Raw genomic sequence first — 12770 nt, 5'->3', positions numbered from 1 at the left:
TGTAACATCCATCCATCCATTTTCTACCACTTATTCCCTTTGAGGTCGCGGGGGTCGCTGGTGCCTATCTCGCCACCTCATCGCAGGGCCAACACAGATAGACAACATTCACACTCACATTCACACACTAGGGCCAATTTAGTGTTGCCAATCAACCTATCCCCAGGTGCATGTCTTTGGAAGTGGGAGGAAGCCTAAGTACCCGGAGGGAACACACACAATCACGGGGAAGACATGCAAACTCCACACAGAAAGATCCCGAGCCCGGGATTGAACCCAGGACTACTAAGGACCTTCGTATTGTGAGACAGATACACTAACCCCTCTACCACCGTGCTGCCCAATATGTACTGTAACATGTGATACAAACATATTGCATATGAAATAATATATTCATCTATGATTTATTTTTTTACAAAATATATTCATTAATTTGTTTATAAAGTTTACTTACCATCCATCCATTTTTTACCGCTTGTCCCTTTTGGGGTCGCGGGGGGTGCTTGAGCCTATCTCAGCTGCATTTGGGCGGAAGGAGGCATACACCCTGGACAATTTTCCACCTAATCGCAGAAGTTTACATACCATTAAATAAATTATATTAACAAATAAATTATATCTCCTCTCTGAGCTGCTACCTTACCGTGGTAATGGAGTTTGCGTGTCCCAATGATCCTAGGAGCTATGTTGTCTGGGGGTTTTCATGCCCCCTGGTAGGGTCTCCCAAGACAAACAGGTCCTAGGTGAGTGATCAGACAAAGAGCAGCTCAAAGACTTCTATGGAATTACAACGAAATGAACCCAGATTTCCCTCGCCCGGACGTGGGTCACCGGGGCCCCGCTCTGGAGCCAGGCCCGGAGTTGGGGCACGATGGCGAGCGCCTGGTGGTCGGGCCTGTTCCCATGAGGCCCGGCCGGGCACAGCCCGAAGAGGCAACGTGGGTCATCCCTCCAATGGGCTCACCACTCATAGGAGGGGCCATAGAGGTCGGGTGCATTGTGAGCTGGGCGGCAGCCGAAGGCAGGGCACTTGGCGGTCCGATCCTCGGCTACAGAAGCTAGCTCTTGGGACGTGGAACGTCACCTCACTGGGGGGGAAGGAGCCTGAGCTAGTGCGCGAGGTAGAGAAGTTCCGGCTGGATATAGTCGGACTCACCTCGACGCACAGCAAGGGCTCTGGAACCAGTTCTCTCGAGAGGGACTGGACCCTCTTCCACTCTGGCGTTGCCGGCAGTGAGAGGCGACGGGCTGGGGTGGCAATTCTGGTTGCCCCCCGGCTCAAAGCCTGTACGTTTGAGTTCAACCCAGTGGACGAGAGGGTAGCTTCCCTTCGCCTTCGGGTGGGGGGACGGGTCCTGACTGTTGTTTGTGTTTACACACCAAACAGCAGTTCAGAATACCCACCCTTTTTGGGTACACTCGAGGGAGTACTGGAAAGTGCTCCTCCGGGTGATTCCCTTGTCCTACTGGGAGACTTCAACGCTCATGTTGGCAACGACAGTGAAACCTGGAGAGGCGTGATTGGGAAGAATGGTCGCCCGGATCTAAACCCGAGTGGTGTTTTGTTATTGGACTTTTGTGCTCGTCACAGTTTGTCGATAACAAACACCATGTTCAAACATAAGGGTGTCCATATGTGCACTTGGCACCAGGACACCCTAGGCCGCAGTTCCATGATCGACTTTGTAGTTGTGTCATCGGATTTGCGGCCTTATGTTTTGGACACTCGGGTGAAGAGAGGGGCGGAGCTTTCTACCGATCACCACCTGGTGGTGAGTTGGCTGCGATGGTGGGGGAGGATGCCGGACAGACCTGGCAGGCCCAAGCGCATTGTGAGGGTCTGCTGGGAACGTCTGGCAGAGTCTCCTGTCAGAGAGAGTTTCAATTCACACCTCCGGGAGAACTTTGAACATGTCACGAGGGAGGTGCGGGACATTGAGTCCGAGTGGACCATGTTCCGAACCTCTATTGTCGAGGCGGCTGATTGGAGCTGTGGCCGCAAGGTTGTTGGTGGCTGTCGTGGCGGTAATCCCAGAACCCGTTGGTGGACACCAGCAGTGAGGGATGCCGTCAAGCTGAAGAAGGAGTCCTATCGGGTTCTTTTGGCTCATAGGACTCCGGAGGCAGTGGACGGGTACCGACGGGCCAAGCGGTGTGCAGCTTTAGCGGTCGCGGAGGCAAAAACTCGGACATGGGAAGAGTTCGGGGAAGCCATGGAAAACGACTTCCGGACGGCTTCGAAGCGATTCTGGACCACCATACGGCGCCTCAGGAAGGGGAAGCAGTGCACTATCATCACCGTGTATGGTGCGGATGGTGTTCTGCTGACTTCGACTGCAGATGTTGTGGATCGGTGGAGGGAATACTTCGAAGACCTCCTCAATCCCACCAACACGTCTTTCTTTGAGGAAGCGGTGCCTGGGGAATCTGTAGTGGACTCTCCTATTTCTGGGGCTGAGGTCGCTGAGGTAGTTAAAAAGCTCCTCGGCGGCAAGGCCCCGGGGGTGGATGAGATCCGCCCGGAGTTCCTTAAGGCTCTGGATGCTGTGGGGCTGTCTTGGTTGACAAGACTCTGCAGCATCGCGTGGACATCGGGGGCGGTACCTCTGGATTGGCAGACCGGGGTGGTGGTCCCTCTCTTTAAGAAGGGGGACCGGAGGGTGTGTTCCAACTATCGTGGGATCACACTCCTCAGCCTTCCCGGTAAGGTTTATTCAGGTGTACTAGAGAGGAGGCTTCGCCGGATAGTCGAACCTCGGATTCAGGAGGAACAGTGTGGTTTTCGTCCTGGTCGTGGAACTGTGGACCAGCTCTATACTCTCGGCAGAGTTCTTGAGGGTGCATGGGAGTTTGCCCAACCAGTCTACATGTGCTTTGTGGACTTGGAGAAGGCATTCGACCGTGTCCCTCGGGAAGTCCTGTGGGGAGTGCTCAGAGAGTATGGGGTATCGGAATGTCTTATTGTGGCAGTCCGCTCCCTGTATGATCAGTGTCAGAGCTTGGTCCGCATTGCTGGCAGTAAGTCGGACACGTTTCCAGTGAAGGTTGGACTCCGCCAAGGCTGTCCTTTGTCACCGATTCTGTTCATAACTTTTATGGACATAATTTCTAGGCACAGTCAAGGCGTTGAGGGGTTCCGGTTTGGTGGCCACGGGATTAGGTCTCTGCCTTTTGCAGATGATGTAGTCCTGAGGGCTTCATCTGGCCAGGATCTTCAGCTCTCACTGGATCGGTTCGCAGCCGAGTGTGAAGCGACCGGAATGAGAATCAGCACCTCCAAGTCCGAGTCCATGGTTCTCGCCCGGAAAAGGGTGGAGTGCCATCTCCGGGTTGGGGAGGAGACCCTGCCCCAAGTGGAGGAGTTCAAGTACCTAGGAGTCTTGTTCACGAGTGGGGGAAGAGTGGATCGTGAGATCGACATGCGGATCGGTGCGGCGTCTTCAGTAATGCGGACGTTGTATCGATCCGTTGTGGTGAAGAAGGAGCTGAGCCGGAAGGCAAAGCTCTCAATTTACCGGTCGATCTACGTTCCCATCCTCACCTATGGTCATGAGCTTTGGGTCATGACCGAAAGGATAAGATCACGGGTACAAGCGGCCGAAATGAGTTTCCTCCGCCGGGTGGCGGGGCTCTCCCTTAGAGATAGGGTGAGAAGCTCTGCCATCCGGGAGGAGCTCAACGTAAAGCCGCTGCTCCTCCACATCGAGAGGAGCCAGATGAGGTGGTTCGGGCATCTGGTCAGGATGCCACCCGAACGCCTCCCTAGGGATGTGTTTAGGGCACGTCCAGCTGGTAGGAGGCCACGGGGAAGACCCAGGACACGTTGGAAAGACTATGTCTCCCGGCTGGCCTGGGAACGCCTCGGGATCCCCCGGGAAGAGCTAGACGAAGTGGCTGGAGATAGGGAAGTCTGGGCTTCCCTGCTTAGGCTGCTGCCCCCGCGACCCGACCTCGGATAAGCGGAAGATGATGGATGGATGGATGGAATAAATTATATGAATATGTTATATGAACATTTCAATTACAAATAAACCATATGATGAGCATTAAGGCTTAATGAATGTGAGTGTGAATGTTGTCTATCTGTGTTGGCCCTGCAATGAGGTGGTGACTTGTCCAGGGTGCACCCCGCCTTCCGCCCGATTGTAGCTGAGATTGGCTCCGGCACAACCCCCCCCCCTCCTCGACCCCGAAGGGAATAAGTAGTAGAAAATGGATGGATGGATGGATGGACATTAACATACAGGACATTGCAACCGGAACCTGACTGTTATACCATCATTTGTCCACAGGAGGGCAAATGCTGACATCTCAAACGAGTAAAATATTAATATTTGCAATGCAATGCAGATTTCTCCTTGAGAATGTCAAATATTATACTTTATCTGAAAACTCATTGCATGTTATAAAGTAAAAGTACTATTAAGCAATTATCCTGTAAAATATTCAGGACAGACTATAATAACTCTTTTCTACATATTTTCAATAACCATATTACTTGAAATAAATCCACTTTATATATCATAGTATTACAAACCCCGCTTCCCTATGAGTTGAGAAATTGTATTAGATGTAAGTATAAATGGAATACAATGATTTGCAAATCATTTTCAACTCATATTCAGTTTAATATGCTACAGAGACAACATATTTGATGTTCAAACTGATACATTTTATTTTTTTGCAAATAATCATTAACTTCAGAATTTGATGCCAGCAACTCGTGATAAAAGAAGTTGGGAAAGGTGGAAATAAATACTGATAAAGTTGAGGAATGCTCATCAAACATTTATTTGTGTCAAACTAGGACTGTGACTTGGATTGTTTCTCCGGCGCAAAGGAAAATTGGCACGAGCCAGGCGAGTACATTTTATTTATTAAACACTATAACTAACAAAAGGGCAAACAAATGGCGCGCACAATGGCGGAGAACAAACTTGACTAATGAAAAAACAAAAGACTAGCACATAGGCTACAAACTATAAACATGAAACAAACTCTTGCACTGTGGCATGAATAACAAAAACTTACTTGGCATGGACAGAATGAATGAACAGCATGGTATGGCATGAAAGGGGTTGAGGAATACGTAAAGTTGCCAGCCTAAACACTTGGCAACTACAGGTTTAAATAATACCAGTGATAATTACAAACAGGTGTGAGGGCTGAGGACAGAGGCGTGACATGAAGGCAAGGTGAAAATCAATGAGTAGCTATGGTGATAAAACAAACAAGGAAATGCAAACATAGGAACCCATCCATTTTCTACCGCTTATTCCCTTTTGGGGTCACGGGGGGCGCTGGCGCCTATCTCAGCTACAATCGGGCGGAAGGCGGGGTACACACTGGACAAGTCGCCACCTCATCACATAGGAACCGATTGTCCAAAAAACAAAACCAAACATGACCCAAACCAAACATGATCCCATGGGCGTGAAAATTTGGAGCATCCCACAGGTGTGCAGGCTAATTGGGAACAGGTGGATGCCATGATTGGGTATTAAAACAGCTTCCCAAAAAATGCTCAGTCTTTCACAAGAAAGGATGGGGCGAGGTACACCCCTTTGTTTACAACTGCGTGAGCAAATAGTCACAGTTTAAGAACAACGTTTCTCAAACTGCAATTGTAAGAAATTTAGGGATTTCAACATCTACGGTCCATAATATCATCAAAATGTTTAGGGAATCTGGAGAAATCACTTCACGTAAGCGGCATGGCCGGAAACCAACATTGAATGACCGTGACCTTCGATCCCTGTGACGGCACTGTATCAAAAACCGACATCAATCTCTAAAGGATATCACCACATGGACTCAGGAAAACTTCAGAAAACCACTGTCACTAAATACAGTTTGTCGCTACATCTGTAAGTGCAAGTTAAAGCTCTACTATGCAAAGCGAAAGCCATTTATCAACCACAACCAGAAACGCCGTCGGATTCTCTGGGCCCGAGATCATCTAAGAAGTACTGATGCAAAGTGGGGAAGTGTTCTGTGGTCTGACGAGCCCACATTTCAAATTGATTTTGGAAATATTCGACATCGTGTCATCCGGACCAAAGGGGAAGCGAACCATCCAGACTGTTATGGACGCAGAGTTGAAAAGCCAGCATCTGTGATGGTATGGGGGTGCATTAGTGCCCAAGGCACGGGTAACTTACACATCTGTGAAGGCACCATTAATGTTGAAAGGTACATACAGGTTTTGGAACAACATATGCTGCCATCTAAGTGCCGTCTTTTTCATGGACGCCCCTGCTTATTTCAGCAAGACAATGCCAAACCACATTCAGCATGTGTTACAACAGCGTGGCTTCGTAAAAAAAGAGTGTGGGTACTTTCCCGGCCCGCCTGCAGTCCAGACCTGTCTCCCATCGAAAATGTGTGGTGCATTATGAAGCGTAAAATACGACAGCGGAGACCCCAGACTGTTGAACGACTGAAGCTCTACATAAAACAAGAATGGGAAATAATTCCACTTTCAAAGCTTCAACAATTAGTTTCCTCAGTTACCTAACGTTTATTGAGTGTTGTTAAAAGAAAAGGTGATGTAACACGGTGGTGAACATACCCTTTCCCAACAACTTTGACACCGTTGCAGCCATGAAATTCTAAGTAATTATTATTTGCAAAAAAAAAAAAAGTTTATGAGTTTGAACATCAAATATCTTGTCTTTGCTAATCATTGTATTCCGTTCATATTTACATCTAACACAATTTCCCTACTCATATGGAAACGGGGTTTGTAAAACATGTGTACGGTCTTAGTATAAGAGTGTGTAGTGTTTTATAAATTTTAAAACAGTAATAAAAAGATTTTAGAAAATTATAAAATAAATACTTTTGACCATTTGGAATGATTTCAAAATGTGTAAAAATGTTTTGTTATGGGGTAATTTTATTTTACATGGCATACAAGAAACAATAGATGCAGTTTTACACAGAGCCTGTGTATAAATACTCCTTTAAAGAGGATCAGAATATATATTTTTTTATTGACTCTATCCAAGCGAGGCGTTGATTAATGGTCATTTTGTAGACTGTAATTTGTGGCGCTGTAAACTACACTGGTTTATACAGACTGTGAGTTATATTTTTTATCATCATTTTTACTATGATGTCTTTTCTAATCTAAAGTGAAAGAAACTATTATGCTAATTTATACTGCATCATGTCTGAGATGCGTAAGCTACCAATCATTAGGATCATAGAGACTTTTATTGGATACTTTCTTCTGATTGATTTGGGAGTGTGATTTCATTCTTTCAAACATAACGTGGGTGTACCAAGTGATGGTAGCAGCATATACATGTAGGAGGATTTTTGTATCCGAATGGTATGCATGCATAAAAGCATATTGCACAGAGCATAACCATTGCACTAATTTAATCAACCTTGTGTGAACAAAATATTTGTAGCTCTAGGTTATAGGAAGACACACCTGCGACGTTCTCACTATCTTACGTGCGATACAGCTCATGGTCTCCATCCCACTGATACCAGCACTACTGTATATGATCTGCTTGAGGGCCAAAACACAAGCTGTCTCCCTCCCCCTCACTGTTCGCCATATGTCCTTGGTGAAGGAATGACCCCAGGATGCTGAACTGACAAATTTGTTACCCAATGTCCCCCATTTTTTATTTGTCTTCATTCACCTTTTGCAATTGGTTGTAATTTAAAGGGTCTGTCATGGTTAAACCTGCTCATGTGCTGTGTTTTTTTCTTAAAGTGCTGGTTGCAAATTTTCACTGTGCCTAAGAGGAAAGTCTAACCACCAGGACCGACTAAAGCATGTCATCCAAAATCCAGAGAAGCGTGAGTAAGAGGAAAGACTGCACAAATGAACATGTCACCTCAAGCAGTGACTTCTTTCTGATGTGGTGGTTGCTCGTCATACCCCTGCATCATTGACTGTGTGCAAAACGTGACCCAATCTTATGTAGCTGGGGAAGCCCGTCTGTATGTCCTCCTGAGAGCCAGCGTCTACTGCAGTGGACGTTTGGGTTTTTACCCGAACAAATCAATTAATGTAGACCCAAAACATGCCATTTGCGTTTTGCATGACACACACATTTTATATATATAAATATATATATATATATATATATATATATATATATATATATATATATATATATATATATATATATATGTATATGTATATATATATATATATATATATATATATACATATATATATATATATATATTCATATATATATGTATATATATATATATATATTTACCAAAATGTGTAACTTTGACATAATAAATAGACCAAAAACAAACACTGCAATTCATGGGAATGTGTGCAGTGATAACGTCTACTAAAGAAATAGACAAACAATATATGTCCACTGCAGTGAACATTTGTGTTTTGCATGAAAGGGATATTTTATATCAACTATTGGAATGCAAACAAAATAAATCGACCAAAACCACAAATGTCCATTGTAATGGAAATGTTCATTTTTGTGTTTTTAAGAGAAAATTGTAACAAAAGAAATCGGCTTAAAACAAAAGTCTACATAACAGGTCTATATCTTTCCCATAAATTGCCACTTTGACAAAAGAAATAAACCAACAACACATGTACACTCCCGTGGACATTTGCGTTTTGCATGACAGATATTTATTTTCATGACAGAAACTTGACGAAATAAATACTCTTAATGGGCATTTGTTTTTTTTCACAACGGTTAAAACATTGACTAAATAAATAGACCAACCATATAAGTCAACTGCAGTGGACATTTGTGTTTTGCATAAAGGGGCTATTTTATATTGAACATTGTAACGCGAACAAAATACATCGACCAAAACCACAAATGTCCACTGTAATGGATATGTTTAGCTCGGTTGGTAGAGTGGCCGTGCCAGCAACTTGAGGGTTGCAGGTTCAATTCCCGTTCCGCCATCCTAGTCTCTGCCGTTGTGTCCTTGGGCAAGACACTTTACCCACCTGCTCCCAGTGCCACCCACACTGGTTTGAATGTAACGTAGATATTGGGTTTAACTATGTAAAGCGCTTTGAGTCACTAGAGAAAAAGCGCTATATAAATATAATTCACTTCACATGTATGTGTTTTTTTTTATAGAAAATTGTAACAAAAGAAATTGATCAAAAACAAAAGTCTACATAACATAACAGGGCTATATATTTCCTGTAAATTGCAACTTTGGCAAAAGATATAGTCCAACAATACATGTCCACTCCAGTGGACATTTGCGTTTCGCATGACGGATATTTTTATGACAGAAACTTGACAAAATAAATACACTGCAATGGGCATTTGTTTTTTGCATAACAGTGAAAACATTGACTAAATAACTAAACCAAAAATATATGTCCACTTCTGTGTCTCCCCTTCCAGGGAGGGGGTCGTCAGTCCTAAGCCATTGGCTACCCCTGTCTCTTTTAAGGAACTCAACATTCGACACCCTTTCAAAGTTGCCATCATCCCTAGAGGCTGCCGTGCTAAACAATCATCAAACACGTTTTTAAGATTCATGGCATCACTCTGGACTTTGTTTTGGACACGGGAACCCAGTTCACCTCTCGAGTCTGGAATGCCTTCTGCTATGCATTGGGAGCATCGAGGAGCAACTCATCTGGATATCACACTCAGACCAATGGCCAGAGGAAGAGGGCCAACCAAGACTCGGAGGTGGCTGTGTATGCCACTGGCATTCTTCATCCAGAAGGCGGGGCAGGGGAGTTCAGTACCTGGTTGACTGGGAAGGGTACGGTCCTGAAGAGCGCACATGGGTCCCCAGTTCATTTATCCTTAATCCATCCCTTCTGTGCAACTTGCATTCTCCATCCTGAGAAACCAGGAAGGCCGCCGGGGGTCACCTTACCCAGAATTTCCACTAAATGTAAAATGGCTGCAGACCAGCATAAGCGCGCTTGCAGACTTTTTCTGTTGTTATTCACGTTAATGTGCCTGTTTCCATCACCTGCGGAACGTCACCAACATGCCGTTGCCATTCCGCATACCAGCGCTAAATATACACAGAGCTTCTATTTTTGCCAGGCGCTGCAACAAATTTGTTCAATTTAGCAAAAATGCGTTAGTGATGGACAGGGAGTTACGCGCAAACACAAAATAAAGTATGTGGTTTACTTTAAAAATAAAATACTCCTTCTTCAAGGAGGATTGTAAATTACACATTTGAAAGTTCCAAATGGGCGGCGATGTACATTAAGTCAACTTGTCAAAGGTTTTTAGACTAGATTTCATCTTGTTGACACAAACGGAATAGGACATATTTATTCTGGAGGTCCAAAATCAAACAATAATGGACAGGCATATCCCGGACAGCTAAATAGTGATATGAGGGCCTGTGTCAAATATTAGCTGATATGGAGGCCAGGAAAGCAGAGGAGTGGTTGTGTGATTCGCTCGCCAGGGATGATGTTACTGTTCTATTGTTGCTTGCTGCAAAAAATAAAGTGGTTTATCAAGGCAGGGCTGAGCGTATTTTCTCCTGCTCCTCTGGAATGACAGAATACACTTTTTTTGGTTAGCTTTATTACTACATCCCTTACCAAGTGTGGATTTGCGATATCTCATAAAAAGTCTGCGCTTTTTCGCTGCACGATGGAGCCTCATCTGAACGACGGTGGAGATTGCCGAACAACAGAAGGCGGTGCCCTCCCGCAGTGAAGCCGGTCCGCAGCCATTTCGTATACAGTGGAAATTCAGGATTTTAGTGGGAGGGGTACTGTAATGATCTGGCAGTGACTGGTTTCTGGGTTAGAGGGCAGAGCCACGTTCGCGTTTACCTGATTCCCATTTTCTTCTGATTAATTAAGCTCTCCAGTCAAATCACTGGGCACAAGTAGATTCCTGATCATTCACCATTTCAGTCGTGTACATCTCCCCTTGTTTCCTGTGGTTTCTTCTCTGCAATGAGGTCCTACTCCGTCAAAGCCGATCGTGACACTTCCTTGGCTGCTTCCCATCTGCATCCTGTTGGCTCCAGATATCTACCCATACCAGTGGCTCTGCCTGGTAGTTGTACTGACGTTTTTTCCACTCCTTTTTGAGAGTGTTTTCTTTTTCTCCCACTCCTGTTGGAGTGCACCTTGTGTTATTAAGTTTAGTGAATTTTGGAACCTGTCACTCTCTCTGCATTGGATTACTACTTTGGGTCATCTGCCTTTAACAAATAGACAAAAGTCCACATTACAGGGCTATATTTTTTTCCAAAAATTGTAACCTTGACAAAAGACATAGACCAAAAACACATGTCCACTGCAGTGGATATTTGTGTTTTGCATGACAGATTTTTTATTTATTTTTTTTCCGCTAAAACTTGTAACTTTGACAAAAAAATTCATTTGTAAGCAAATGCTGACTGTATGGGTATTTTTTCTTTTTGCATAATAGTGACAGCACTATCTGTCCTCTGCAGTGGACATTTTTTGTTTTGTATAATAGGGCTATTTTATTACGAATACTGTAACGCTGATAAAATCCAGATAAAACACATGGTCACACTTTTTTTTACATGACATACTGTACATATATATATATATATTTTTTTTTTTGTATAAAAAACTTTAAATGTAAAAGCTATTGTAAACATACAAACAAAAAAAATCAAGACTATCAAAAGACAAGAGATCAACAAGGCTTCAACATGGCAGAAGTGCAACAATTATCAAATAGAATACCAATACTGAAAATAAATAAAGTTTTAAAATAAAGCACCCTACCTGGAAAAATTCAATTATGGTACCAAGTACTCAAGTATAAAACCCACCATCAAAACAGAACAATAAATGTGTCACTTAAATAAAATAAAGGCTACAGTATTCCAAGTTTTAAATAAAGCAGCATACAGGAAAATTAAAATTATGGTACCAAGTACTCTATAAAACCATCAAAACAATAATACTGCAGCAAACGCAACCCCAAATGCAACTCAAAGCCACTCATCATCGTCCTCCTCCTCCCCTTCTTCCTCCTCCTCTTCCTCCCCCTCCTCTCCCTCACCCCCCTCATCATCATCCTCCTCTTCAATCACAAGTTCATTGAGGAACTGCTGTTCCTCATCACTCTCCTCCTCTTCCTGAACCACAGCAGCACCCTGCTGTCTAGCCCTCAACAGCATCTCTCTGCCTGCCTGACATGGCTGTTCCTCCTTGAGGCAATAAATGAGCTAGTCCTCACTCCCATCAGCTGCCACCGTCAGCCCACACACCTTGTAGGATACCGGAAAGCAACAAACAGCTATGGCTACTGTTTGCAACACATGCACACACACACATACACACACCCAGCCAGCCTACAGTACCTTGAATGAGTTGATCAGAGTGTCCCGATCCAGAGCATCCCAGGCTCCTAGGACCCAGTCAACCAGGAGGCGGCTGGAAGGGGCTCTCAGGTTCCCTTACTTGGTGTAGGTCTTGTCTTTATCACCAGCCATCCAGTTATCATAGTAGTCACGCAGCTGCGCTTTGAAAGGGCCATTCCACACAACATCGGGGGCCTGCAGGTACATTGTGCAACCTCCTGTAATGACAGCCATTGTAAGGTTGTTGCCCGTTTTGAGCTCTGCCTTCGTGGCCTCGCTTATATGGCATCGGTACGAGTCCCATGCAAGTAGCCTCAGTCCGAAGTGAAATTTCCCCACTGCCCTCTGGAGCCAATCCTTTGACAGGTCATCATTAAACCAGCCATTCTTGGAGGAAGCTATGATCACCCCGAGGATGCTCTGCATAGCCTTTACATCACGGAAAGCACATTTAAACACAA

The sequence above is a fragment of the Nerophis ophidion genome, linkage group LG04 (assembly GCF_033978795.1).
Source record: "Nerophis ophidion isolate RoL-2023_Sa linkage group LG04, RoL_Noph_v1.0, whole genome shotgun sequence".
NCBI classification, from domain to species: domain Eukaryota; kingdom Metazoa; phylum Chordata; class Actinopteri; order Syngnathiformes; family Syngnathidae; genus Nerophis; species Nerophis ophidion.
The sequence above is the reverse complement of the archived record's forward strand: the minus strand, read 5'-3'. Positions refer to the sequence as shown.